Below are 23,566 nucleotides of genomic sequence, written 5' to 3' on the forward strand. Positions count from 1 at the left end.
ATCCCCCACTCTGAGACAGAACGTTCCCATGGTGGCAGAAAGGTCGACAGGACAGCGCTGCTCTGCAGAGCTGGAGCTGTCGGAAATATAACCCCCAAAGCGACATGTACTGTTCCTGCCCCCGTGGAGGGGCTAAGGGCAGACAAAACTCCACTCGACAGCACGCGCATAAGCACGAAGTATCTTTGTGTCCAGACGAAGTCCTCGGTCTCACATTGCACTTTCCTCCCCCTCATGCCCAGACCCTCCACTGTAGGTGCATCTCGGTCAGTAAAGACCATGGCTGTCATTTCTGGGACGTGTGGAAGACATGAAGCAGCCACTTCCTTGCGGCCTCTTTGTCTACTTCCTGGTGACTCAGTGTAGGGGGAACGTTTACAGCCGCATCCCACAGTCCCTTCCCCTCACCCTCTGGATTTGCTAGCGGGTCTGGAGTGTGGCAGGGGAGCTTTGCAGGGGAAAGTCCGAGGAACCTGAGGCCCTTTGTCCGCTGTTTCCACTTCTCTGAGCATCTTCACTGCGCAAGGAGGGAGAGAGAAGGGAAATGGCCAGAGAATTGAGTCGATTCTGCACACATTGGAGCAATAAAGAAATGAGACCCAGCTCCCTCCTTTTAAGCTGATCCCAGCAATTGCTGCAACAATTCACAGCAAAAAGTTCTCCAGCTGGGGAAGGAGGGAGGGTGGAGAGACATTTTGCAGGAATGCCTTTCATGTGAACCCAGAGCTGTCATTTTCTGGGTAATTCTGTGAACCAGGACCTGGGGCGATTTCCCAAAGTGCAGTTGGTGTGCATGTGGCCATCTCTAGAAATCGCAGAAGGGAGAGGCACGTGACTGGGGGGCCTGAGAAATGCCTGCACCGCCACCCTCAGAGTTCAGGGCCCAGCAGGGCTGGAAGGCACACTGGGTGGGGAACTGTTGCCCCCAGCTAAAGTGGCGAGGGGCTGGTCTGGAGAGAACCCAGCAGCTCCCTTTCTTAGGCCAGGGCTCTGCAAATTCACATGGGAACAATAACCCTTATGTCTACAAATTTATATACAAGGCTGTGCTGTCCATCCCAAATAATCAGATTAATCCTTCAAGGAGCCAGTAGATATGTAGCTGGCAATACAGGCGGAAAGACCACTGGAGTGTGAGTCAGAAGAACTGAAATCAAAACCTGCCTCTGGCCCTTACCGCCGTGTGACTTTAAGCAAGTCTCCTTTCTCATCTGGGCCTCTGCTTCCTTATCTGTAAAAGGAGGATAATGTCTATTTTTCAGGGTTATTCAGCATTTGGTATACAGCACCAGGTGCTCAGTGAATGTTGATGTAACCATTCTGTCTTTACGAGGTGCCGGGCGCGGAGCAAGGCAGCGGGAGAGATGGTGACATGGTCCCTGTCCTTGTGAAGTTGACTGTATGGAGGGTGAGACAGATGCTAAACAAAGGTTCACATGAAAATGTGCAAAATGACAATAGATGCAAAAAAGAGAGCTACAAAAGATAATGAGAGTCTGTAATGAACTGACCTAGTTAGGGAGGCTGACTTCCCTAAGCATGACGATTGAGCTGAGAGCTCAGAAGTGACAAAGGACAAGTAGGCAAAGAAGAGAGGATTAAGGAACAGCATGTGCAAAGGTCCTGTGGCAGGACAGTGCTTGGCAGTCTACAAGGGACAGAAAGAGGGTCAGTATGGCTAGATGGCAGAGAGTCAGGAGACACACAGAGGGCAGAGAGACTGGAAGTGGAGTTGAAGGGGCCTAGCACTGTGCTAGGTCATGGAGGTCAAAGCAATCATAATCACCTCTGATCTCAAGGAGCCCACAGTCTGCTGAAGTAGGATGATAACAGGTGAAGTTTCCTTTCAATATTCTTTGGTGTATGAAATCTAGTATTGCATCTTGGGCCATGACCTGTAAAAAATTAAGATGGTGTCAAACTCGTCCAGTTGAAATTTCTAGGACACCTGCCTCTTGCACACATACGTAGTCCATCTGCAGGACTCCGAGAGGCTATCAGACCCAGCTTCCCAAGGAGGTCCAGGGATGGTTCGCTGGAATCAGTGAGAAGTACCCAACCTCACCCATTCAGAATGGCTCAACCCAAGAACCAGAAACCCTTGACCAGGGAAGAGGAAGTTGTAGTCCTAACAGTGGGTGTGTCCTTGCTCTTACCCTAGATGTGGTGGCTATTTCCTGACCTGCTCCATGGCATGTGGCCTAATGTGGGTGACTGCAGGAGCAGCAGCGACCACAGCAGGAGGAGTGGCACTTCAGGACGGGGTGGCTTTCATAATGGGACTGAATCAGCCCACACACCCTTCATCAATCTATGATCGAATTAAATTTCACGGTGAGCCCCATTCTAGAAGGTGGTAGAAATGTAATCTCAGTCAATTTGGGATTTCCTCTGCCTGTTTTATCTGGGATTGTACCCAAGTCCTGGGGAGGTTTATGGAGAAACAAGGGGAAGAGATGTTTAGAGTTAAGGATCTGTTAAAAGAACAGATTCTGGAGCCAGATTATCTGGCTTCAAATGCCAGCCATGCTTCTTACTGGCTCTGGGACTTTGGGTAACTTCTGTGTCCTCATCAAAGCTTTAATTTCCTCATATGTAAAATGGGGAGAAAAATAGTGCCTACCTTACCGGGTTATTGTGAGGACTAAATGAGTTGGTGCTTTAGAATAAATGCTATATGTGATTAATATTTGCTCCTCTTAATATGGGGGTTTGACATTGTTATCCTCCCTGACTCTCAGTGGTCTGGCCTCTCTGGTTCCCAGGAGAGAGGGTCCATGTCCAGGCCATTCTTGAGCACACAGGACCACGAGGCACTGCCAGCATCAAGCAGGACCCAGGGGGCTTGGGGAAGGCTCTCTGGGACCCCAGTCAGCCTGGATACCCCACAGGGACCCCTCCCGCCCCCGTTCACACTGGGCACTTGACCTGGAAGGGGGCAGAACTCAGAGTCCCCCCATGGGCCCAGCACCCACAGTCTTTATGTTCCTCTACCGGCTCTCGTGCCTCCCAACCAGAATCTCGCTTCTCCTCTGGGCAGCTGACAGCCCCGTCTTCAACTCATCCTTGTCTCTCAGCCCATACGTATCTCCGAGGCCTTGGCATCCGAGACTCAAAAGCCAAAATTACTCTTTGTTCTCAGGGCTCTGCTGTGTCATATCTGCCTTTAACCGGCAAGTGAGGGATCCTTTGGCGGGTCTAATGGGTGAAGGGATAGCTTCTCAGGTGGGGCAGAAGGAGATACTGGGGGTTGGGGACACAGGGCCTAGTTAAGATGTCAAATGCTTTCTCTCCACACTGTATTGTCACCTTGCTGGAGACTCAGCACAAGGTTAGTGCCAGGTGGCGGGAATAGCAGCGTTAGTGCTGGAGGCCTGCTGCTACCATGTGCGGCCAGCACCATGCTGTACCCTGCCATGCACCAGTGACAGCTGCAAAGCCCTCTGGGTCAACGGCGGGAGCTCCTGAGAACCCTTGCAGTCAGCGCATCTGGAGGCATGCTCTCAGACAATTGCCACAGCCCACTGCTGCCCCCAGGTGCACTGGGCACCCCAGGCATTCGGCCAGCTGCTGATTCCAGCATCGAGAGTGCTTCCTGCTATCCAGCCCAATCGAGCTCTTTCTAATTACACAATAGCATTCACCCTGGCAAAAAGAGGACCAGCTTTATACATCCTTCTGGAGCCAGTTTCCATGGAGACCTCCTCTCCATCCCAGCCATGCTTTCCTCCTTGCTGGGCCTTCAACACACCAAGCTTGCAACCACCCCAGGGCCTTTGCACTTGCCATTCCTTCTATTCAGAAGACAGTTCTTCCCCTGATACCCATACGGATGCCTCTTTCACCTCCTTCAGGATGTTGATCAATTGCCATCTTATCAGCGAGAACTTCCCTGATGTCCTATTTTAAATCACTATCCCACCCTCCTCATTCTCCACTCCCTTCCCTAGTTTATTTTTCTCCAAGGCATTTACCACTAACTGTCGTATTCGTTGCTTATCTTCTTTCTCTCTGTTCCATGAGGGCAGGGACTTTGTCTTGTTCACTGCTTTACGAAGAGAGGAAGAAATGAAAGAGACTTTGCAGGAGCTATCTGCGTTCTCTCCATTGCATACACAAAGTACCAAAGCCCAGAGAGGTTAAATGATTTGCAGCTATTCAGTAGAGGGAGGTATCTCTTCTGGTTAATTTCTAATGAACTTGTTCCCTGAGCACATCCTGATTTTTCTAGGCTTTCCATGGGTTTTCCCACACATTGCCAGTAATTCCCTCCTTCCCATCTCCAGCTGAGGAGACACTACCCTCATCCGTCCAGGCACAGCTCATGGCCTTCTCCAGGAAGCCTTCCTGGGTGCCCTGGTTGGGAGTGATCCTTGCCTCCTATAAACTCCCAGTTCACTGGTTTGTTTGTTTGTTTGTTTTTGCCTCATAAAGGCACTTACAAGAGTCTGCCTTGTTTAGTTGTGTCTGTCCTGGGCCTTGAGCACCCCGAGGGCAAGGGCTGCATTTCCCCATCTCAATATCCCCTGTTCGCACCAGCCCCCAGGAAGGGACTGGAAGAATCTCTTCAGCCTCCATCTTCCCTGGCCCCTCAAAAACATCCATTTATACCTGAGAGCTGAGAGACAAAGGAGGGCTCAGTGACAGGTTATTGACCCAATACATGAAAGGATGAAGGACGATGCTGTCCCTGCCCTCTCTATATTATTCATTCCTGAAGGGCAGGAATAGTATGCGATTGTTCTTTGGAGCCCCCACAGTTCCTGCCCCTGAGTTTGTAGGAAGTATTCAGTCCCTCTTTATGGAAGCAAGTAGAGAAGGAATGGTGGAACAGGATGTTTAGACCCGTTTCAAGTTCAATTCTGATGGTGTGAACAAGTCGGAAAATAGCTCTTCCCTGATGAGCAGCCCCTTTTGCTGCATAGCTCCCACCCCTCAATGGGAGGGTTAGGCCCAAATCAAATGCTCCACCCCTGAACCCAGCAAGGCTGGCAGGCCCGCAGCAGGTGCACCCGGAGAGTGAGACCACAGCCCTCAAAGCAGACTCCACCACTGCCAACATTAACAAGGAAAGTATGAGGAGGGGGTGGGTTGCAAACAGACCTTTCTGACTCTCAGCCCTCCCATCTCCCTCCAAAACAGCTCTAAACAATCCAAGCACCCGCTGACAGCTGAGATAGGAGAGGCAAACCCTGGATGGGGCTTCCAGCTAGGATTTCACATAATGAGCCTTTGGAATCTGGGAAGGGATTACAAGCCCGCTGGGGAGGGACCACCTACAGGTTCTGGAACCTTTCACTGCTCTACCACATGTGGCTCGACATGTCCAGCTCACCAGGAAACAGCTCTTGGATGAGAAAGAGGAAAAACACAGACTCCATAACAGCACAATTTACAAGTATAGGGCTCAGGAATTCTGTGGTGGAGCTGGGAGCGCCGAAGGGAGGCCTAGGGTTGCAGGAATTGTGTCTTGGTTTTTAGCATCCACCGACAGGCAGGGATTGAGAGAGTCCTGAACCCACCCTAGCAGCTCCACATGTTCATACGAGTCCCATCCACCAGCCCAGATGTGTTTGTTGATTTTTAAATCATGGGGCTGGAAAGAACTTGGGTTTCACAGCTGAGCAGCCTCATTTACAGATGATACTACCAAGGCACAGAGAGGGAAGGTGGGTGCCTGGGGTCACACAGGCTGGGAGGGGCTCGGCCATGCCTCGGTCTCGGGTCCCCTGCCCCTAGTGCTGTCTGTTGGCCCACCCTGACATTCTCACTCAAGTTAGAGCCAGGAAGGAACCAGGGCAGCCTAGAATCCCATCCACTCATTTCTTGCCTGAAGAGCGGACCCATGTGAAGCCCAGCTGCTTGGTGGGGGCCGGGGTTGGGTGGGGTAACCAATGAGACCTGTGTACTGTTCACTGTGCTGGGCAGTTTATCACATCCTCTCCCTTACTCCCTAGACTGTCTCTGTGAGGTGGTGGGGACTATGTTCCTTATTTTACAGATGAGGTAACTGTGGCTCAGAGAGGTGAAATCACTTGCCCAATGTCACTCAGCTAGAAAGTGATGGGGTTGTTATTCAGATCTAGGCCAGTCTGATACCAAGCCTTTGCCCTTCTAGTGTGCCAGACTCAGTGAAAATGGCCTGGAAATAGTTAAGACAGGAGCTGTCATATGGGTGAGAAAGTACGTTGGGAGCTATGCCAAGGAAGAGAAAGAAAATTGCATCTTTGAGGCCAAAGATTCTTAGCTACAGAGGTATGGCTACCACCCCTCAGGTTGTCATTTAATTGCCACACACAGGGCCCTGCAAAGTCTGCTCTTTTCTGCTCTGACTATAAACGTATTCTGCAGGCAGAACAGGCTAGCTTGTGAGATGGGAAGTTTCACAGAGATGAGGCTTGCAGGGAAAGGTCAGAGGAATTGTCCCTGGGTTCCTCACGGGAGGCAGAGGAGTTCGGGGTAGTTGGCAACAACACACCAGCCCTGGGCACCTACAGGGCAATGGCCAGGGTGAGGCTCAAGAGAGCAGGCAGGGCTGGTGCCGTGGGAGCCTGCCAGAGTCCAGCCTGGTCTTGGGCCCGGCCGGAAACCAGTCCTGTTAAACAAAGCATTACACAACCATTTCGTTAACTGCCTCAATCCACAGCATCAAATTAACTCAACGCAGCCTCCGCAAGGCTCCGTTGGAGGGGATAGGAGAGGGCTGGCTCCTGAATTCCAGGGCCTTGTGTCCATATTGGTTTAATTAGCTCCATGATTTCTGCTTCCCTTGGGCATAGCCTCGCATGCCAGGCCCCTGCCAGCTGCCTGGTTCCCCTAGAGGAGCCGAGGAAAGAGGGGGCAACCCAGGGAAGTGAGCCAGGATTCAGGCAGGACTGGACGGCTTGCCCGGGACAGCCAGGGCGGGAAGGCTGGGGTTGGCAGAGCAGTGATATAGGGACCAAGGCTGGAGAGGCCACATTAGGGCTCAGGCGGAAAGGGCTGGGAGAGGCTGTAGGTGGGAAAACGTGGCTGGCAAGCATTGCTTCTCGGCCTTCTGGCTGAGATCAAGTGAGGCTAGGAAGCTGCAGAGCACGAGGCAGTCAGGGCAACCATTTCAAGACACTGGTCAAGCTGGGGCATTGCCAGCTCTAAATATGACAGAGTAGAGGTACTCAGTAGGACTGAATTGTGGCAAGTGTTCAGGAGTGCAGAACTCAAGGAAAAGTCACAGAACTCAAGGAATAATAATAAAGGTAATGCCGGGGGTGGTGGCTCACGCCTGTAGTCCCAGCTACTCGGGAGGCTGAGACAAGAGGATTGCTTGAGGCCAGAAGTCTGAGGCCAGGCTGCGCAACATAGTGAGATTCTGTCTCTAAATAATAATGATAATGATAATAAAGGTAAAGGAAAGTTTGGGTAAATAAAACAATGGTTCTCAAAGTGTAGTCCTGGGATCAGCAACATTGTATCACCTGATAATACCGTAGAAATGCAAATTATTGGGCCCAATCCTAACTAAGCCTCAGAAACTCTGTTTTAACGGGCCTGCCAGTAATTCCGATGCATGATAAAGTCTGAGCACCACTTGGCTACTCAAAGTGTGGCTGTTCCGTGGACCAGCATTGTCAGATTATTAGAAAGGCAGAATCTCGGGCCTGGCCCCAGACCCACCAAGTCTGCAGTTTAACAAGACTCTAGAGGGTTCCCACGTACCTTACAGTTTGACAGGAGCTACACCGGAGCTGGGATTCTTTGGTCTGAGCGTGGATGGGTCTGTATCTAAGGCCAGGGACAAATAGACACAGAAGACAATGGGGAAATAGGCCACATGATTTCAGTCATAGGCAAGGGCTGTCCTCAGCCCTTCACGAATCCAGACCGCTCCCAGAAAATGTCACCAAGAAAAATAATGGCTTCGCTGAGCCTGCAAACGTGCCCAACGTAGACATTGCGCAGAAAGCAGATTGCGAAGGCAACAAGACAAACAGCCCGGCGGGTGCTATTCATGTTCCACAGGAGACAGCTGGAGCCCCTGTGTCGCAGGCAGCCTCCCAGCCCCCTGTGATGTGGACGGAGATGATTTAAGCGGCAGCAGCAGCAGAGGATGGCCGCAAGCAAGGAAAAGCCCGCAGAGACACCCTGAGCAGACAAAGCTGCTGAGACAGGAGGCTGGACCTGTAGTGGCCGCTCAGAGTGACCGGGGTTCTCATTCTCTCCAGGGACACCGGCAGGGCAGCACTGATGGACACAGGAGAGGAGTCTCCAAGGCTGCAGTGCGTTCACCACACCAGAAAGGGTCCTTTCCTTCCCCACCTCCCTGCTGGCTTCCTGGCGCTTGTGAATCTATCACACTAGTCTTTCCATTCTCCTTACTAACAGCTGCTAATTAATATTTAGTGTGCCAGGCTCTGTGAGCTAAGTGCACTTTTTTTATTTAGTCCTTTCAACAATTCTACCAGAAAGGTACTAGTGTTTTAGGTATTCCCTAATATTTGGGAATTTACTAAATACTAATAAGCATTTATGAATTTACAGATGAAGAAACTGAGAGACGGAGTTACGTTGCTTCACGAAAGTGAGCCGGATAGAAAGGTGGAACCGAGGAAGAGCGCAGACATCCCAACCGCAGGTTCTCCACCAAACCTCTGTGTCTTTGTTCCTCATAGTGTGGGCCCTGGACCAGCAGCTTCAGCATCATTGGGGAGTTTGTGTGATACAAGAATCTCAGGCCCTGTCCAGGCTTACAAAACCAGTCTCAGCATTTTTAGCAAGATCCCCCAGAATCGGTTTGCATGTTACAGCTGGAGAAACGTGCCTGGTTATAAGTGCTTCCTTCCCCTGCAGTGATGCAAGTCCCTCTTGTATGAGGAGCGCAGCTGATATCACTCAGACACACTCCAACAGCAATGAGTTTCAGATCCTCTCTGGGGAGCAGGATGTTAGGGACCCAGCAGGGACCACCAGGTTATAGAGGGACACAAAGGAGTGATAGAGAGAGAGAGAAAAGGAAAAGTGTGCGCCTTTGTCATTGCCATCATGACAAACAGGTTCGCCTAGAAATCAGCCATTCCAAGGGGAAGCACTGTCTGTTTTTTCCCTGCACGCTGCAGGGTCTAGAGAATAGATGGCCTGTGCAGACATCCGTAAGAAAGAGCTACAGGAAGGCGTTTCCAGGTTTCACTTCCCCGGGGCCTCAGCATCCTTACCTGGGTGAGGGTAATAATTCTGCCCGCCTACATCGCAAGACTGTCAGGGTGATGAAGGGTTGGCAACATTCAGAGCAGGATCCAAGTCTAGGGTGCAATCCTTATTATTAAGTGGGTCAGGGGCCTGGTCTCCCCTCTGCCCTGAAAAGCCACTTTATAGAAGCCCTTGTTGGGAGACCAGACCCTGGTGGTCCCTGTGCTCCCATGTCTGTTTGACACATCTCTCTCACTGCCACCCCCCACCCCACTCCCCTGCAGCTCCTCACACTAGCCTGGGTGCACTCTGCGGCCCGCTATCATGTCTTCTGATCACGGTGCTAGAAAGGTTCTGCTCGTTCATGCTTCGCTCTTTCTGATGGAACGTGGTGCTTTCAAGGCCTTTGAGGACCAGGCCTTATGTCTTTCGTGGTCACTGAATCACAGATTGGATTCCAAAGGGACCCGAGAGACCAGTGTGAACTATGTTTGAGAGTTCAGCCGCCCCAGGGCGTTAAGTGCTGGCTTCACTATTTATCAGCCACGTGATCCCTGGGGAGTTTCTTAAACACTCTATGACTCAGTTTTCTCATTTGCAAAGTGGGAATAATAATGGTCCCTAATTTACAGGATGATTGGGAATATTGAATACAATACTAAATCAAATAAGTATTAACTTATTAAATTAAATACCTAGTGACTACCTGCATTTTTGTTGACGCCCAACAGAGTTAGCTATTAGTAAACCATATTTCAAAGACTCTAAGATACACCAATTGTAAGACACATCCCTGACTTCAGAGAGGCAAAAATGTTGTATCATTCATTCAACAGAAAAAAGGCTCCAAAACCAAAGATGTTTGGGAAACACTAACTTTCTTTCTTATGAGATGTCTCAGAACCTTTTTTGTGTGTGTCAAGTGTCAGACTATTAATCATGCAAATGTTCATGGGTCAGAACCCTGAGTGTAGACACAGCCTCTTGCCTCTCTGCCACCCGATGGCACAAATGCAACACAGCAGCCACATCTGTAACACCTCTGGGGCAGTTGAGGACCTCTAAATGCTGCCTTTCAGTGTGATTTTCAGGGTAGGTATCACGCTCAGTGTTTTCCAGATTAAGTAGATAATGGAACTCCTTTTTTCTGGAATATCTTTTTTTTTATTAAAAAAAAACTTTTCTTTTTAGAGATGGGGTCTCACTTTATTGTCCAGGCTGGAGTACAATGGCATGATCATAGCTCACCAAAGCCTCAAACTTCTGGGCTCAAGCAATGCTCCCACCTCAGCATGTGCCACCACACATGGCTAATTTTTTTATTTTTTGTAGAAAGGGTCTCGCTGTATTGCCCAGGCTGGTCTTGAACTCCTGGTCTCAAGCGATCCTCCCACTTCAGCCTCCCAAAGTGCTGGTATTACAGGCATGAGCCACTGCACCCAGGCTTTCATGGAACATCTTGCGAGTTCTGTGGAGTACAGTTTTGGAAGTACTAATCTAGTCCAATGCTCTAATGTCATAGGTGGGGAAACGGAGGCCCAGAGAGAGGAGGAGACTTCCTGGAGTTACCTGGCTGATGAAGCGGTGACAAGTAGGCCACTGAACAGCCAAACTGGAGGCCCCGCCACTAAACCACACTGCTTCCCACTTAACCTGTTACCTCTGGTACTTGACAGTCTCACATGACCTTCTGAGTCCTGACGTGTGCTGCTCCTCACAGCAACCCCCGGAGATCCGGAGGGAAGGGATTGTCCCCATTGCACACATACAGTTGCCAGCATGCTGGGTGATAGGGTAGAAGTGGGACCCAGAGCTGATTCCTGGGCTCCCTGCTGTGTTTTCATAACACCCTAAAGACTGTATCTCTGAGGTGAGGAGGTACGTGACCAGGAGGCAGCAGGTGAGTGGGACAGTTTGGACGGACTGGGTGTCCCAGTACAGAAGGGCTGACAAAGGCAGTCCTCACCTTCTGAAGCAGCCTTGTGAGGCCAACCCTGGCCTCTACCCTGATGGGCAGAGATGCAGGCCATCCCCCACCTGCCCTACCAATTCTTGGTCAAGCACTGGGGTGGGGGAAGTACTAGAGCTGCTGCTCAAGACCTCTCCTTTCACACCTGCCCACGTGCAGAGCCTCGTGGAACAGAGCGTGGACCTCCAGGTTCAATGTTACTGCATCGCCGAGGATCATCCACAGGGACCCACTGGGAAAACTTCAGACCACATTTATGAAATTCACTGGGCAGTCCTTTCATCGCGGCAGTTAATTAGATGACTGCTTTGTTTTAAGAGCAGTTTGTGTTTTACTGGCCAAGGTGAATTACTGGGAGGAGTTGTGCAGCAATTCATCAACGTTTAAACCTCCGCATGTTTGTGGTCAAACAGGACCGTTCTCACAGACCGAATGACTCTCAACCTTTTCCCCTCTGAGACACACATGATGGACGATGTTTATTCACATGTCTGACTCGCTCACATTGGCAAAAATTTTAAAGAATATCAAGTGTTGGTAAGGGCATAGAAAAGGCTAACTTTTATACATTGTTGGTGAAAGTATAAATGGATATAGAACCAACAGAGACCAATTTGGCAGTATCTGATGAAATGGAACATTTAATTTCAATTATATTCCCTGTGAGCCTGCAATTCCATCTTTTAGTATATGCCCAAGAGTTCAGTGTGTGCACAAGCAAACATATCTGAGGATGTTAACTGCAGGATGTTGGCAATCCTACAAAACTGGAAACAACTCAGATGTCTGCCAATAGAAAAATAGCTAGGTAAAATATGGTCTAATCATACAATGGAATATTTCACAGCAGTTAAAGAAAATGAATTAAAGCTATATATATATATATATCTCATTATGGAGAGATCTCAAAATATACTGTTGAGTGAAAAAAGAAAGTTACTGTATAATACAAAATTAAAATCCTAATTATAGAAGTTTTCAGATAGAAAAAGCAGTTCTATGTATTTATCATAGATGAATGTAAATTTATAAAGGTAAAACATAAGAGACAGATTGAAAGGGTATATACTATATTCATGACAGCAGTTGTCGCTGAAAAGGGGAAAAAGAGGAGTGGGATGGGTCCGAAGGACAAAGGGGATTTACCTTCTTGCTGAGGCTATCGTGTCAGACACAGCTGATGCATCTCCCAGACTCTCTCGGCCTCACCTGTCTCCTGAACCCCCAGCCGCTGCCACAGCAGCCAACTCTCTGCAGGCCTCTGTGGTCCCCCTGGGGCGGAGCAACCACATGGCCAGGGCCTTGGGTTCTTCCCGCCATCTCTGGGCTTGAATGAAACACTCTGCAGCTGGGCTCAGGCTGTGGCTTCCTCAGGGGCTGCCCAAGTGGGTCCGGTATAACGCAATGGTTCTCGACTGGAGAGATTGTCCCCCAGAGGACAGGTGGCAATATCTAGAGATATTCTTGGTTGCCACACCTGGGTAACAGGTGCTCCTGGTGGCTAGTGGGTACAGATCAGGGAATGCTGCTAAACATCCTACAATGCACAGGACAGTCCTCTACAACAAAGACTCATTTGGCCGGTAGTGGGCCAAGGTTCATTAGTGCTAAGACTGAGAAGCCCTGGTACAGTAGTTAAGACCAAGACTCTAGAAACAAAGTAGGTGTGTGGTCTTAGGTAAGTTATTTCACCTCTCTGTGCTTCAGCTTCCTTGTCTGTAAAATGAGTATAATAATTGCATCCACCTCATATGGTTATTGTGAGAATTAAATGTGTTAATAATTTGTGTAAAGTGTTTATGTCAATGAATGGCACTTAGACAATGTTATGTGACAGTAATAATAGAAGTAGTAATTTTGCCATGTAGAGTCATGGCAATGGTAATGAATACCCTAATTTTTTAAGTAAGCCGCTCACAAACTTCAAAGCTTTAATTATTACTAGTTACAAATGTCTTGCAACACACTTTACAATTGATTTTAACACATCTATAATATCGTGTTTTATTATTCTAAAATGCACACTTTGACACTTTCACATTTTGACATCTCTGAACTCAGGATGCATCTTACAACCATGATTGGCTAATGTGGCCGTCAGATAGCTGTCACTGTCTGCACACATGCATAAAACCTTGGGGACAGGTATCAGTGGCTCGGAAGGAAAACCTAGAGATAGTAGGGAGGATGCCTTTTAAGAAATGCTCCATCACTCGCACTGTGGAATATACGCTCATGAATGATGCTGAATCAAAAAGTGATTCAAATGAGCCGCACTCTTCTGAAGTGAATTCATTTTTCTTACATTTTCTTTCTTAGGTATGTATAAAAGTGATATTATCAAGCATAGATGGCCGAAGAAGTCTGAGGGCTCTTTCATAAGTATTGTACATGACAAAAATTCTACTTAAGAAAGCCTCGTGCCATAGTTTAATTGACAATGTTATTTTCTTTTTCTAAGTGGTACACAAAATAATGGTGCCTCTTGCAAATGAGAACATCACCGATCTGATGAAACATGTGTAATTATATTCACTACCATTTACTAAGTCCTTATACTGTGCTAACCAGTCTACACGTGTTATCCCATTTAATCCTCTCAACAGCCCTATAATGTACTTATTAACATTGTTCATACTTTGCTGACAAACAAACAGAGAGTCACAGGAGTGAAGTGACTTTCCCAGTAGCCGATAAGCAACACTGGGACTTAAACCCAGTTTATTTGGACTCCAAAGCCTTGGTGCTCAGCCTTTGCATCCTGGTTCAGAATTACAGTCAAAGCCTGCATCCTTTTTTTCCAGGGCCTGACAACCTAAGGTGTGGACAGTAATGACAAAAGACAGCTGAGGCAATGTTCAGTAATGCGTGAGCCAGTCTTCCTCACCTCGGCCTCCCCAACTTCTCGGCACCACCAGACTTGCCCTAGCACAGCTTGCCTGAACTGTGACGGACACGGAGTGCCACATTTGAGACACTGCCTGCCTCCGAGCTTCCCTAAGGAAATCAAGTTCATGTGCTGTGACAGCTGAGAGGGGCTTAAAAGGATGGAGATGTTTTATAAGCTTTGGGTAAAAATCCATGTGTTCCCAGGCTGAACCCACACATTTGGAATTTTTCATTTATCCTTGTATAGTACAGTTTTGTCTCTGCAGATTGCAACAAATTGTGAAGCAAAACACAATCATTTTAGCCAAACATCCAAGGTAATGAATCCAACAGCATCATCAATGTGCAAATAGTAACAGTCCAATTCAATTATGAAGCCCAGCGGATGTATCCTACTAGTGTCATCAAGACTTAAATCCGGTCCACTGCCTCCTCCCCAGTGGTGTGGGCCTTCCCAGGTCTCCCTGCAATGGGGGTAGGTGCGTAAAGCATATTGGCTGCTTGCCAGGGGCGTGGGGCAATGGTGAGCATCGCAGGGGAAGTCAAGAGATCTGTGTTCAAGTCTTAAAGCGTCTGCAACCTTGAGCAAGTCACTTGACTGTGTATGCCTCATTCCCCGCTCCTTTAAAATGTGTGCCCCAGATTCTAAAGCTAAATGGGAACTCTCATTTACTCATTCCTCTAACCCTGCGAAATCTGGTTTTCATTCTCATCATCTCTCAGGGCCTCTGGGCAAGTTCCTGTGCCCTGTTTCTCTCAACAAGGATAACTAGTTCCACCTGCCTTTGCAATTTGCTCCTAGGACAAGGAAAGCCTCTTGATGAGGCTGGCCTGCCTTACATATGGTGGATAAATGCTTCAAATATGGTGCTCCCCTCCCCCGCTTCCCCAGCGTTCAGGACTGAATGAAAGTGTGGAGAAGCGCTGCCGCCGGGTTTGGGGAGTGGGAGTTTTGCTTTTCCGTTGCTTCACTGCTCATTCACACTGATGAGCAATGAAGAGACTGGGGTTAGGCGGTCCTGGATTATTTTCCTGCCCTGCTCTTCCACCCAGCTCATGGCAGTTGGCAACTCCATCCACTCACTGTGCAGAGACCAGAGATGGGGTTTTCTCAACGTCTCACAGCAACTGATGGAGAGCTGGAGCTGGGATGCGAGTCCTGATTGGAATCCAACAGCTCAGAGGGAGGAAGTTAGAAGATCGTGGGCTACCAGCTCAAACCAACTGGGTGTAAACCCAGCACGGCCACTGGCTTGTCGTCTCTCTCCTCTGCGTCCTCATCCTTAGAATTGAGATAATAATCATCATCTCATAGAATTGTTGTGAGCATCAAACTGAATGCATGGAGCTCATACCATCTTGGGCTTAAAACTAGTAAAGACAATAGCCAGGGCCTTAATGAAGATAAAGAGGGAATATTACTGCCTGGTACAAACTGGGGATTTGTGCTAAGGTAAGATACCAAGCAGAATGGTATTCCTACTTGAGGGACCATAAAATTCTTCCCATCATTTAAGCTAGGGGTGAGGAACCTGCAGCTTTAAGGCTACATGTGACCTTCTAGGTTCTTAAATGTGGCCTTTTGACTGAATCCAAATTTTACAGAACAAATTCTCTTATTTTTATTAATACATTTTTGTTCATCTTTTACATTTTTATTTTATTTTTAAAATGAACGTATTTAAAATATACCAAAGAATAAAATAAGTTTCAATGAAATACTCATCCCAGATTGACCAGCACAATTAGAAAATTAGTAAGTCATAAGGGCTAGAGTGACGGCTGCTATAGTCATGACTTAGTTCTAACTTCCCCCGCCTGACTGGCGCCACCAGCGCACCAGGCTGGTTGGCGAGAGTTCATGGCGGTCGAGTACACCAGTCTGTTGTCAGCCTTTGACAACAGTGCACTGTGTTTCTGTTTGAAGTGGAATTTGTGAATAGCTGCACAGCTCGACAGTATTTTTTTTTTTTTTTTTTTGAGACAGTCTCCTTCTGTCACCTGGGCTAGAGTGCAGCGGCGTCAGCCTAGCTCACAGCAGCCTCAAACTCCTGGGCTCAAGAGATCCTCCTGCCTCAGGCTCAATTAACAAATAGTTTTCATTTTTTGAAATTAAGTACATAGTAGTTAGATTTTTACAAAATAATGTATATTTTTAGGTATATCTAATTGAAATTTCTTGAATGTGGCCTTATCTGATTACAGCTGAATTAATGTGGCCTTCCAACATGAAAATGTTCCCCACCCCTGATTTAAGCAGATGACAAGATGTGGAGCCTCACTTGTTAGAGAGGGAAATGTGAATCAAAACTACCCGGGGTATGTAAATTACACCTCAGTAAAGCCGATTGTTAAAACACTGTCTTGAGATTGGTCAAGATAAAAAATCTTGATAACAGGTGGCTATCAGAGGGCGTAGGGGGCTGGGAGTAGTGCAACCTCTGCAGAAGGCATTGGCAAGATTCATAAAAATCAGTAACATACATGCCAGTGGCAGTCAGTTGTGGATTTCTGGCCCTCAGGGGCATCGACCATCCCGATCCCGTCAGCTGTGGCCAGGAGGGTGGGGCGGAGGTTGGGGATGTGGGTGAGGTGATGTGAAGCATTTTTAGTCCCTTAAGCAGAAACAGTCTGTGCCACTAGAGTTGGGGAGAGAGTTGGGAGTGCGGGTGGGGGTGGAGCCAGGGCACAGGCTCAGAACCAACAGACCTGTCCATTCATCCCACCTCTACCACCTACTAACCACTCTGCTTCTTTGAGCTTCTTTTCCCCATCCGTGGACTGAAGATGATACCACCTGCCATGAAGTGTTTATGTGAGGGGGAAATGAAATTCACACGTGGCCTGGCTCAGTGTCTAGTGCATGGCCAGCAAGCAGCCATTTATCCATTTATTGCTCTTCCTACATGCTATGCTAATGTTTGTGTCACCCTCAAATTCCTATGTTGAAACCTAATCACCAATGTGAGGGTATAAGAGATGGGGCCTTTGGGAGGTGATCAGATCATGAGGGCCGGGGCCCCGTAAATGGGATTAGTGCCCTTTTAAAGGAGGCCCCAGAGAGCTGCCTTGTCCCTTCCACCATGTGAGGACACAGCGTGAAGGTGCCATCCATGAACAGAAAGGGGGGCCGTCACCAGACACTGAATATGCCGGCACCTTGATCTTGGGGTTCCCAGCCTACAAAACTGTGAGAAATAAATTTCTGTTGTTTGAGCCACCTAGTTCATGGTATTTTGTTATAACAGCCCCAAAGGACTAAGACACTATCTTTGTCCCTTCACCTCTCCTCTGGCCCATTTTAGTTGGGGCCAACACACCACCATGTCACACCCTAGCAGCTTATCACACCCTGGCAGCTTCTAAGAGCAAACTTCAGACAACAGCAGACTCAGGAGGCAATTTCTCACATTCTCGCCTGTTCTGCCCCTCCATCCTTCCTCCCCTCCTTCTTTCTTTTCTTCCTTCCTCCCTCTTTTCCTCCCTTCCTTCCCTCTCCCTTGTTCTGACTGCCTAGTACACTGAGTGAACTTAATCCTAGCCTTAGGGTCCTGAATTTCCCCAATTCCTGACAAGCTCCCACCCCCTGCCCCACCAGCCCCCTCTTAACCTCACTCCTCCTGCCCTGGGCTCCTTCCCTCCTCTAACCACACACTTTATGAGAGATGGGGATTTAGCTACTGTCTCTACCGGTCATATTAATGGCAATGCACTTTAAAAAAAAACAAAAACCTTTTATTTTAAAGTACGGTACGTCCTCATTTAATGTCATTGATAGGTTCTTATAACCTGTTGTCAAGGACGGAAAAACAAGTGAGACGTAATGCAATGTTAGGGATAGAAAAACAGTAAGGAGGAAATGGTAGCAGAAAAATAAAAAGAGGGGACGGTTATTTCAGGCTTAAAGAATGGGGTAATTAGGGCCATGGAACACTGACCACCAGTCAGAGAACGATTATGGAACTTTGCCCATCATACATATACTAGAAAAATGACTGGAACATAGCCTTTAAGTCACGTCCCTACCTGGAAAGAATTCAGTCCCCAAAACAGTGACATATAGTTATGAATAATTATAACTAACTTTTACCTAAATATAAAGCATATAAAAAGAAAAACATGGAAGTAGCCAGGGTCTTCTCCACTCTCGGAGACAGACCCATTTCCCCTTAGGAAATGTACTTTCGCTTTGCGCCCTTAAATGTCACTCTCAATAAATTCTTCAAGCATACCTGCTGAGTGTCTGTCACCTCTCTGTCCTGTGAGGCAAGGCTGGGGATTCCTCCAAGCCAGGAGCCCAAGAACTGGGACAACACTTCAAAGTCCAGCCGTGGGCCGAACCGTGACACTGTGACTTCAAGTGAAATAATGTATAAGGAAACCAATTTTACCACAGGCTAGTAGACATAAACAAGAGTTTATGTCTTGTAAGTTATACCATAACTTACCAGTTCCTGTGGTATGTTTCTGGTCACAAAAATATCACCAAACTTCTAAATAAAGACCCAAAACACTTCTAATATTAAACAGTGAAATAGGCCATGTGCAGTGGCTCACGCCTGTAATCTCAGCACTTTGGGAGGCCAAGGTAGGAGGATCCCTTGAAGCCAGGAGTTCGGGACCAGCCTGGGCAACATAGCAAGACTCCATCTCTACAAAAAATTTTAAAAATTAGCCAAATGTAATGGCACGCATCTGTACTCCCAGCTACTTGGGAGGCTGAGGTGGGAGGATCGCTTGAACCCAGGAGTTCAAGGTTACAGTGAGCTATGATCACACAACTGCACTGCAGCCTGGGCGACCTTGTCTCTTAAAAAAAAAAAAAGAATTTTGGGGTTCATACCTTGCCATTGCAAATTTTCTGCTCTATCCAACCCCCTGAAAGACCTGGTCTTTCCATCCTCCAGAACTCTGTCCACACGCTGGTGCTGCCTGGAAAGCACTCTTTATCAGCCAGAGACTCAGCCTGGCTTCAGCTAAAACGGAATTTGCTGGAAAGATAGTGCGCTGCACCAGAATCTCGAGAAGGCTGGGGAGCAGAGAAGGACCAGAACATCCTGCACTCCCTGACCAGGTCCTCAGGGTGCCCACAACAGGGAACGAAGGCCTGCTGCTGGCTTTGTTTTGTTTTTCTGTCCTTCCCATCTCTTTGCAAAGCATTTCCACTTACCCCAGCCGGAAATGGCTTCACCCCCCTCCGGCCCACCCCCAGCCCTTCCCAACCAAAATGTAGTTTCTTGGGGTCAAAGTCTCAGTCTTTGTGTAGTCCATAGTATTTACTTTGCCAAGTAGGAAACCAAGAAGTATTGTGAATGACTAAATCCTGCCTCCAGAGGCAGTTAATTTTTTTTTTTTTATCAAATTCTTTGACATTTATACATAACAAAACTGAGGACAAAACTGCTCTTTTTCATTTCATTCTTGACTCCTTTTCTTAATGGGAGTGTCAAAGCAGTCAGTAAGTGAATTAGGCTTTTGAAATCACTGACAAAGCTTTTAAGGAGCCCATGAACTTGCAAAAAAACAGCTACAGAAGGTTTTAATTAACAAGATGGGGAAAAAAGTCACTTGACCTCTACATGCCCTTCTTTAAAAAGTGGGATAATGAGGCTGGCCACCTGCCTAGCTCAGTGAGGTACTGTGTTCATTAATGAGGCAGGTGGTGGCAAGGTGCTGGGAACCCTTTGGATAAAAGAAGGAGGAAAAAGCTCTCCAAATACAAATTGTCATAATGATGGTTCTAGCCAAAGATCCTATTAGATCCTATTATATCTAGACTCCCCCTGGTGACCAATTTAGCACACTGAATATAATCAATTTTGAATTAATTGGTTTCTGCAGCCTCTCAGTAGCCTGGGAATTGCGGATTGGCGGTGGTTTTTACCTTTGCTAGGACTGTGAATATACTCTTCTCTCAGTGGGAGACAAGGAATAGTTGCCCTTGCCACCTCTGCAGTGCCAGACTCTCTCTGCCTTTACTTGGCTGCTTGGCTCATCTCAACAGTTTCTCATCTGGAAGCAGGGGCTTTCGGTGCTGCTGAGCGCAGTTTGGGGAACGGCACCATCACCATCCTCGGATCTCCGAAGGGCAGTTAAATGGAAACAGGAGTTGACTCATTCTGTTTGGTCCCAGAAAGCAAAGCTGGGACAGGGGAGAACCAGGTGAGCACAGTTTTCAGCTCAACATACAAGAAAACGTCTTTCACAGGCAGACCGTCACACTGGGGTAGGCACTTTGTGCAGGCGGCGAGCCCTGTCGCCGGACAGAACCTGGGTTGGTCCGCTTTGTAGACATCTGAATCTACTCCAGTTAACTGTAACAAAAACGAGTTTATGACGGTGGATTGGTGCAGCCCCTGCGGTTCAGAAAGGTGAGTTGGTCCACAGTGTTTATTACAGAATCACTGAATCCTAGGGCTTGGAGAGATGTTAGAGAGTAGACAGGTTCAGCCTTTGAAGACAGATGGACTGGGGTTGTCCAAGTAAGAACCAACATCAGAGCTGGTTGGAGACAATATCCATGTGTACAGACATCTGTCTCAGTGTTCTACCTGCCTCACTGTATCCCTCTGAACTTTTTTTTTTTTTTTTTTTTTTGTTGAGACAGAGTCTCACTTTGTTGCCCAGGCTAGAGTGAGTGCCGTGGCGTCAGCTTAGCTCACAGCAACCTCAGACTCCTCAGCTTAAGCGATCCTACTGCCTCAGCCTCCCGAGTAGCTGGGACTACAGGCATGCGCCACCATGCCCGGCTAATTTTTTCTATATAGATTTTTAGTTGTCCATATAATGTCTTTCTATTTTTAGTAGAGACGGGGTCTCGCTCAGGCTGGTCTCGAACTCCTGACCTTGAGCGATCCACCCGCCTCGGCCTCCCAGAGTGCTAGGATTACAGGCGTGAGCCACCGCGCCCGGCCCCTCTGAACTTCTGACAGAGATTCTAGGGAAGGAATTCCTGCATTTGTTGGGAGACTAGGCCACATAGACTCAGTGTCCAGGGATCCATGATGTTTCCCCAAGAGGAAGACATTATGGGATTTGGAAAACTGCCTCTGAGTTAGGCTTACCTGGGTTCAAATCCTCACTCTGCCACGTATTATCTGGGTGGCCTTGGGCAAGTCACTTACCCTCTGAGCTTCGATCCCTCTTAAGCAACATGGGTAACATAATGCCTGTTTTAAGGGGTTTTTGTAAAGAATGAAGAGTTGAAAGTGTCTAGCACATAGTAAGTCAATAAATGTTAGTCCTATTCTTTCCGACTCTTTGGCATTCAGTCAACAAACAGTTATAGTTCTGTGCAACATAAAAGTTGCACAAAACCTTTGGTATTTCCTGGAAGAGTAAGAGAATGTAAGGATTTTCAGAATACTTCACGGAAATGTAACCCTTGTGTTGCCACATAAGCCTGCAAACATCTTCAGGGCCATTCTTACATTGGCAGTTTTCCCGGTATAAACTATATCTAAGGGGTAAGAGTTACTGGGACAGTCTATTCATTAAAAAGTCAACAGGAGGCCCATTAGGACCTGTTGCAGAAACACACATTGGCGTAAGACTGTTCCTAAGGTATATGATTTGGAGCTGAACTGAAACAACCCATCAAGTTAGGACAGTTTGATGCTTCCCACGGGGAACATGAACTCTCCCAATCCTGTGTTGTCTCTTATTCTTTCCAAGGTGAGGCTCAGAAAAGAGTTCTGCCCTAGGAATCACCAGGAAGCTGGGTCGCACCTGCCCCCTTCTCCTTCACCCTGTCTGGTGAGTCGCTTCCTCTCTCCGGGCCTCAGTCAGTTCAAAAAAGAGGTCAGAACACTGTTGCATCTGGGAGCCAGCTCCCGGCTTCCTCCCAGTCGTCAGATCTGGTTTGAAGGCTCCACGGTGGGCTCGGGAGATAGTTTGCAAAGGTCTCTACCTATGCAGAGCAGCTACTCATCCAAATGCAGTCATAATCCCTAATGATCTCACACACTATCCACAGCAGAGTCCCATCTTATACAGGGGTAGGTTCTAAAGTCAGCACTTAAAGTGAAAGTCCCATTTAGTCAAAATGATCCTTAAAGATCCTCTAGGATACCTATATACCATATATATTGCATGATAACATTATCTTTCAGTGAGGTCAATACAGCCAGCTTTTCCTCCAGTCTGGGGCAGACAGCAGCTTCTTCGGCTGAGTGCCAAATACAGAAGTAGGCTTGTGTTTGGGGCTGTGTTATAGGAAAAATAGAAAATGTTCAACACTACAGACATCCCCAGTTCCGAGATAGATGCTTACATCATGAAGGATTGCACTCCACCGAAGGGATAGGGGCCTCGCAGGAAAAACCAAGAACAGGTCACAATCTTTGATGCAGGAGCTGACAGAAGGTGTAGGGCAGCGCTCTGAAAAGTCGAAGGCCAGCAGGTTGGGGGAGGGCTCCAGAGATAGGGGAGGGCTCCAGAGATGGGGCTGGGGTGAAGCAGTGGTGCAGAAGGGTCCTCAGCAGCCCTGCCAAAGCCTTCCAATCCAGCCTCCCTCCTGCTCACAAGTGCCTGGTCTGAAAGGGAAACCTGGCAGGAAGGCTCAGATAACGATATCGTCTACGTTGAGAAGATTGAGAAGACTTCAGGGCAAACAAGGGCGCAGGGTGATGGAGGGGTGGGTTTGCCCAGCCACAGAGGATGGAGGCGGCGTCTGGCATGGGAGATGAGTAGGGGCAGGGGTGGAACAGCAGGAGGTGGGGAAGCTCAGGACCTGTGAGATGGCTAGGCCAGGTGATGCATAAGATCCAGAAAGGTGAGACGTTGACAAGAATGGAAACAGGTGGCCCTGAGCCAGATACCAGAGGGCTCGAATATCAGGCTGGTGAGTTTGGACTTTGGCCTTTTGAGTGTGGACTGGGGGTTTTGAACAGGAAATCAGAGTTATAATCAAAGTTGGTACTTCTGGAAGTCCAGCAGGGCCATGGGGTACAGATGGAGTACCAGCCAGGAGGCCAGGGGTAATCCAAACCCAAATGGAGTGGTGGCAAGGGCAGGGAAAGGCAAGGGCATAGGAGAAGGATGTGGCATGCTCTGAGCTAAGGGACCCGAGAGCCAAACTTCAGTTCCCTCCTTGCAACACCATGTTGATCTCCCAGACTTCTCTTTGAATGTCAGGACCAAGTCATCACATTTTCAGAGACAAAGCTTCTTGTTTTAACAATACAGAAAGGTATTCTGGGTCCTAAAACTAAGAGAGCAAAAGCATGAGGTTACATGACATCTGGCCCAGGAATGAGATGTCTTCCCTAAGGCTGTGGGGCTCTCTGCTGCATGGATTTAAGGAGCCTCAGCTTTTGCTGCTGCTTAATAATTTTCTACCATCACTGCTGCCAACACCCACAGGCACACCCTCAACCAGGAAAAACCTCTCCAATGTGTAAATGGAAGTGCTCACTCAACTGAAGTCACAACGGTGGACATGACCAGAATCAAGAGAGGTATCCTTGACTCTGATGTTCTCCACCCAAGGTTCAGAGAAACAAGTCTCTCTTTGAGCTTGCCTGAAAGGGTTACTTGATTCATGCA

The 23,566-nt window shown here is 47.9% G+C and overlaps 1 non-coding gene across 1 annotated transcript; it reads right to left on the bottom strand.

The window, feature by feature from the left end:
- Positions 1-10,083: 10,083 nt before the first annotated feature.
- LOC138381205 (small nucleolar RNA SNORA17) lies at positions 10,084-10,214 on the bottom strand. The gene has a single exon (XR_011233116.1). It is a non-coding gene; the product is annotated as a small nucleolar RNA SNORA17 (small nucleolar RNA).
- Between the last annotated feature and the right edge of the window lie 13,352 nt (positions 10,215-23,566).

This window comes from Eulemur rufifrons, chromosome 2 (assembly GCF_041146395.1).
Source record: "Eulemur rufifrons isolate Redbay chromosome 2, OSU_ERuf_1, whole genome shotgun sequence".
NCBI lineage: Eukaryota > Metazoa > Chordata > Mammalia > Primates > Lemuridae > Eulemur > Eulemur rufifrons.